Source organism: Chinchilla lanigera, unplaced genomic scaffold (genome assembly GCF_000276665.1).
Source record: "Chinchilla lanigera isolate Chin_1 unplaced genomic scaffold, ChiLan1.0 scaffold00036, whole genome shotgun sequence".
Classification (NCBI taxonomy): Eukaryota; Metazoa; Chordata; class Mammalia; order Rodentia; family Chinchillidae; genus Chinchilla; species Chinchilla lanigera.
The window spans coordinates 6,116,123-6,122,229 of record NW_004955437.1 but is presented as its reverse complement, the minus strand read 5'-3'; the positions used below and the strand labels follow the sequence as shown (position 1 = coordinate 6,122,229).

Genomic DNA, 6,107 nt, shown 5'->3' with positions numbered 1-6,107 from the left:
GATGATTACATTTAGTTACCTTGAGCAGAATGGTCCCTATAAATTTGTTTAAGTACTTTGTATAAATTTGTTGATCATTGGTCAGGTTCTGTGTCGGAAGTGAATTTCCATGTGCATTCTGAGTTTTTTGTGTTATTTTCTTCATTTATCTCTGCTTTCAAAAGACAATTATGTGGGAGGTAGGGAAACATGTACTACAAAGTGACAGAGCTGTAGAAGGGTCAAAAGGCAAAATCAGGAGCTGGGAGTGGCAGTGCACCCACGAGTGTAATCCCAGCACTGGGAAGGCCAAAGTTCGGAGATTGCCGCAAGTTCGAGGCCAGCCTGGGCTGCGTAGAGAGACCCAGTCTCAAAAAAACAAAACCAAAAGGCAAAGTCTTCCAGAGTTCACTTACTGGGTGAAAAACAGGGGGCTTGCTGTCCTTTTTAGGCCAAGGAAATTGTGTGCATGAAAGCAAACACATGTGAAGGGGCTGGGGATTTAGCTCAGCGGCAAAGCGCCTGCCTGGCAAGCGCAAGGTCGGGAGTTCAGTTCCTGGTACCGGAGAAAAACCAAAACCAAAAGGTGGACAAGACAGAATCAAGATTGTCTTATCATTGCTTGGTCTTTATTTGTCTTGTACTTTCTTAAAAAAAAAAAAAAAAAAAGAAAGCAAACACATGTGAAACAGCATGACAGTATAGAATATAAGGAAGGACTGGTGGAAAATTTAACTGACCAGGTAGGCAGTGTAAGTAATTTGGACTTTTTTTTTTTTAAGGTTCTCTGGCTATGCAGTTCAGGTTACTCTTGAACTCATTAGCCCAGGGTGGCCTTAAACTCATGGTGATCTGCCTGCCTCAGCCTCCTGAATGCTTGCATTACAGGAGTACACCAACCCCCTTAACTTGGACTTCATCTTTTTTTTTTTGGTACCAGGATTCAAACTCAGGACCTTGCATTTGCCAGGCTGGCATTGTGCCACTGAGCTATATCCCCGGCCGTAGACTTCATCTTATAACAGTTGTTGAGTATTTAATTCGTCTGATACTGGAATGGATATTTTACATATATCATTTATAATCCTTTTGACACTGTGAAGTAAATCTAATTATCCCCATTTTATAAGTGAAAACTAAGGCTTAGGCTAAGTAGTAGTACACTGTAGCTGTCCAGTGGGTGAAAAAACCCAGGATTCTCATCCGGCTCTTATTCATTCCAAGACCAGTACCCTTAACCACATATGCGCGTGTGCCCAGCAGAGGGTGGGGCTCTTAGAAGGTGTCAGCCGGACTGTGTGTTTCAGAACAGCTCAAGGTTAGGGTAGTGGGTGGCATGGAAAGAAGGCGAGCTGAAAGCAGAGAGGTGCGTTTTTTGTAACGTCCGTAGGAGAGCCGTCGAGAGCCTCCCGGTGCCTTCCTGGGCCGCTGGAGAGGGTTTGGTGATCCTTTGGTGGGAGGAGGCAGCGTGGTTAAATTTGGAGAACTAGTGTTTCATAAAGACTACCAGAGGGAGAAGATAGGGGTTCAACTGTGGGTACGGCGGGTCGGGAGCGGAAATGGCAGCGGCTGGTAGGTAGACGCGCAGGTGCATCTGGAGGCCTGGAGACCGCTCTGACGGGAGGGGAATGATGAATAGCTGGCGGTTAAAGTCCTGGAGAGCACTAGAAGAAGGTCAAGGGCAGCTGTAGCGTGTGCTAACCGCTGGCAAGAGAGAGAGAGAATTATGCCAAGGTTTGAGAGCACTCGGGAGCAAGTGGGTGGCAGTGGTCACCGCCACAGAGATCAGGTGAGAAAATAATGAAAACGCTTGCTGGGCTTGGCATTTGTGAAGCCATTGATACCCTCAGGACCATGGGGGAAGACGGATTTCACTGGGTCAGGAAAGGGCAAGGCCAAGGGCTTGACTCCAAGACGGAGAAATGCAGGACTGGAGACCTACAGAGAGGGAGGTGTTTTTTTTTGTTTGTTTGTTTGTTTTTGCCTTTTGAGACAGGGTCTCGCTATGCAGTTCAGGCTGACCTTGAGCTCACTTTGTAGCCCAGTCTGGCCTCAAACTCACAACGATCCTCCTGCCTCAGCCTCCCAAATGCTGGGATTACAGGTGTGTGCCACCATGCCCAGCTCTGGGGAAGGCTTATTCTTATTTTTAATAGTAGGAACTGGAGAAGGTGAGGGCAGGACTAGGTAGGGGTGAGTTTAAAAATGTGGAGACTTCTTAAAAAATGTCAGCCAGGAGCTGGGGATTTAGCTCAGCGGCACAGCGCCTGCCTGGCAAGCACAAGGTCGAGAGTTTGATTCCCGGTACCACAAAAAAAAAAAACACAAAAAAAGTCAGCCATAAAAAATCAAAACAAAACAACCCCCCAGGATTTGTTGGAGATTAAGTAGGTCAAAGAGTCACAGCCAAATGCGATCTGCGATCATTGGTTGGATCTTGCATCTTTAAAAAAGTATGTTGTCTTTTATGTATGTACCTGTTAGGGTGGTCTGGCTATGGACTGAATATTAGAATCGTTCGTTTTAATGGGAATGATGATGCGAGTTCTCGAACTGGTCTCGAACTCGCAGCTCCTGTTAGGAGCTGCATGCTGAGAGATGGAGAAGTGCGTCTGCGGTGGGCCGCAGCTAACTTTCACATGACTCTGCTGGAAGTGGAGACAGCACACACACTCACACTTGCTGGATATAAGTGAGACACGTGGTGCGGCTGTATGTGTCCGTGCAGTTGGCACAGCTCATTGTACCTTCCTACTTTCCAGAAGTTTGACATTGAAGTTGACTTATTTCAAAATGAAATTTCTGGAGAAAGACACAGACTGGAGGGTGCTGGCTGTTTTCTCTCTCTGCTAGGAAGAGGCGCATTTTCAGAGTAACAGCGCCAGCCTCCCAGTCCCCCGGTCTCCTGGTCTCCCCAGCAGGGATGCATAGAAAGCACACACTGAAAACGCACCGTGCAGTTGAGGTGATGGGACGGGGCAGCTCAGTATCTGGGTCCTTTGCTAGCATGAAGAAAAGATTTAAGGGATGATAAGTGGGGGGAAAAGCAGAATTCCCTTAACTGTGACTTTTTTTTTTTTTTTTTGGAGACAGTGTCCCCGTGTGCAGTGCAGGCTGGGCTTGAACTCACTATATAGCCCAGGTTGGCCTTGAACTCAGTGATCCTCCTGCCTCAGCCTCCTGAGTGCTGGGATTACAGGCATGTGCCACCACGCCTGGCAGCTGTGACGTTTTTTAAATGTTACACCATTTCTGTGCATATGTTGGGTATACAGTACAGTATTGTTACCTTCAGGAGCCTGTGCTATACAGTAGATTCTGCAACTTCCTCATCATGCAGATCCAAAGCTTTGTAACCTTTGGCTAACACTTCCCGGGTCTCCTCCAGCCCCTAGCAAAGCACCATTCCATCCTCTGGTTCTGCACTGAACTACTTTGTTTTGTTTGAGTCAGGTTCTCACTATGTAGTGCAGTGTAGGCTGGCCTTGAACTTGCTTATGTAGTTCACCAGGCTGGCCTCAAACTCACAGTGATCCTCCTGCCTCAGCCTCCCCAAGTGCTGGGATCACAGGTGTGCATCACCAGCCCAAGCTTGTTTTAACTGTTAAAAGAACTTCCATGCTATTCTCCACAGTAGCTTTACATTCCCACGAACAGTGTGCCTTCCCTGTACCTTTTAAGCACTTTGTGCAGTTTTAAATTATTTTAAATAATATTAATCATTTTAATGTTTTATTGATTATTTTTCCTTTTAGCTTGTCAGTAATTTTTATTGTAAACCAAGGAACATTTTCCCCCTTTAGTAGAAGGTATCTTCTATTAATAGAAATCATGGAGTAAAATAGAATGGAACAGAGTTACAACTCTAAACGTAGTGCATAGTTAACATAATACTGGAGACCCATGTAGGACAAAGTGAAAATGTAGTTCTGGGTGTAATAATGCAGTGCCTATAATCTCAGAACTCAGGAGGCTGAGGCGGGAGGATTGCCACAAGTTTGAGGCCAGTCTGGACTACATAGCAATACCCTGTCTCAAAATAAATAAATAAATAAAAAGGACAAAACAAAAAGATATTGCGAGAATAAGACCCCATTGACATTATTTTTAGATTATAAGATTATAATTATTTTGTCATTAATATTTTACTGTAATTGAATTGAGTAATAAAACGATTATAGGTATCTTTTTCGGCTTTTTTTTTTTTTTTTGGTCTTTTTGAAACAGGGTCTCACTATGCAGTTCAGGCTAGTCTTGAATTCACTTTGTAGCCTAGGCTGGCCTCGAACTCGAAATGATCCTCCCACCTCAGCCTCCCGAATACTAAGATTACAGGTTGCACCACCATACCTGGCGATCATAGGTATCTGTATATAGGAGAATAGACATATAGATCCGGTACCATGAGTGCTGTCAGACATCCCCTGGGTATCTTGGAGTGGGTCCCCATGGAGAGGGCATCTCCTGTCCATCGGGCACAGATGTGTAACTCACAGTGACCCGCCTGTGCCTTGCAGGTTTCAGAAGCCAGCTCCTCCACACCTCCCCGTGGGGCAGCGCTCACCTCAGCCAGAGCCGGACCTTCCTTCCAGAGGTAAACCGTCTGCCAGACGTGGTCCCCCAGCAGGTGCGCTCCATGCTCAGCCGTGGTGTGCTGTTCCATGATTTCCAAGGGACAGCCAGGTGCCAGTAGTATCCCTCGGTGTGACAGTCAAACATGGCTCCAGTTTTTACAGGACATTTTTGGGGTCAGTGGTCCCAAAACCATAATATGAAAAACAAGAGTCAGCAGTTTGCTGTTTCTGCAGGAATCTCTGCAGCTGTGGCTCTGAGTGGCTCGTCACTGACTCATTTTTGCCCAGCGACATCCTTTAGAGTTACCTGGGGCATCTGTGATTACAGAATGAGTAGAGGGAGCTGGGTATCGTGGTGCAGGCCTGTAATCCCGGCACTTGAGAGGCTGAGGCAGGAGGAAGGCTGAGAGCTCAAGGCCAGCCTGGGCTCTGCAGTGTGGTAGTGAGTTGAAGGCCGCCTGAACTACATAGTAAGACCCCATCTCAAAAAACACCTCAAAATGTACAACCCAGCGACTTTTAATATGGTTACAAAGTTGTGTAAATATCATTCTTTTCTCTTTTCTTGGCAGTACTGAGGCTTAAACCCAGGGCACTCACACTCAGTTACATCCCTGGCCTACTTCTAATTTTTATTTTTTATTTTTTTATTTTCTTTTTGGGACAGGGTCTTGCTGTGCAGTTCAGACTGTAGCCCAGGCTAACCTTTTTTTTTTTTTTTTTTTTTTTTTTTGAGACAGGGTCTTGCTATGCAGTTCAGGTTGGCCTTGAGCTCACTTTGTAGCCCAGACTGGTCTCGATCTCGCAACAATCCTCCTGCCTCAGCCTCCTGAGTGCTAGGATTACAGGCGTGCGCCACCACACCCGGCAAGCCCAGGTTAACGTTGAACTTGCAAAGATCCTCCTGCCTCAGCCTCCTGAGTGCTGGGATGACAGAGGTTCGCCACCAGGCCCAGCAGTTCATTATCTTTGAAAGTTCTAAAAGGTTCGCCAGCCTGGTCCTAGATAATCATTACTTCATCTACTTTCTCGCTCTACATTAGTCTGTACTTAGTTTTTCATACAAACGCAGTCATCATATTGCATGTCTTCTTAGCTTAGTATTTTCTTCTTTTATTCGAGATTGGGTCTCGCTATGCAGTTCTGGCTGGCCTTGAACTCACTATGTAGCCCAAGCTGGCCTCAAACTCACAGCCATCCTCCTGCCTCAGCCTCCCGCGTGCTGGGTTTATAGGAGTGTGCCACCACAGCCAGCCCTGACACTATTTGTGGGAAAGGATGGGGACTCAGCCTGCCAGGTGTGCAGGTCCCGAGTGGTGGCTTCCGTGTCCTCTGAAATCCTGGCTCGGGCCGGCGCATCTCATTCGCTAGCCCGTCTCCACGGTACATCCCTCCAGGAGCCATTCCTCCTCTCATGTGGCTAAAAGAACTGCGAGGAAGTAATTGATTGACACCGTTGTCCCTAGTCCCTTTTGTCTTGGTTACTTTGCTCGTTGCTGAGACAAAATACCCAACACCCAAAGTTAAAGGAGGAAAGGTTTACTTAGCTCACAG

The 6,107-nt window shown here is 46.5% G+C and overlaps 1 protein-coding gene across 3 annotated transcripts in view; it reads left to right on the top strand.

Moving 5' to 3' along the window:
• Positions 1 to 6,107, top strand: part of LOC102023844 (chromosome unknown open reading frame, human C6orf89) — a 36,923-nt gene that overhangs the window by 1,990 nt on the left and 28,826 nt on the right. Inside the window, exon 2 of one of the 3 annotated variants that reach the window (XM_013517008.1) lies at positions 4,497 to 4,573. The exons of 1 other annotated variant lie outside the window; for it this stretch is intronic. The gene's annotated coding sequence lies outside the window, so the exon portion shown is untranslated. Of the gene's footprint in view, positions 1 to 4,496; positions 4,607 to 6,107 lie in introns of those variants that run through there. One more of the 3 variants, XM_013517007.1, reaches the window with a different exon arrangement.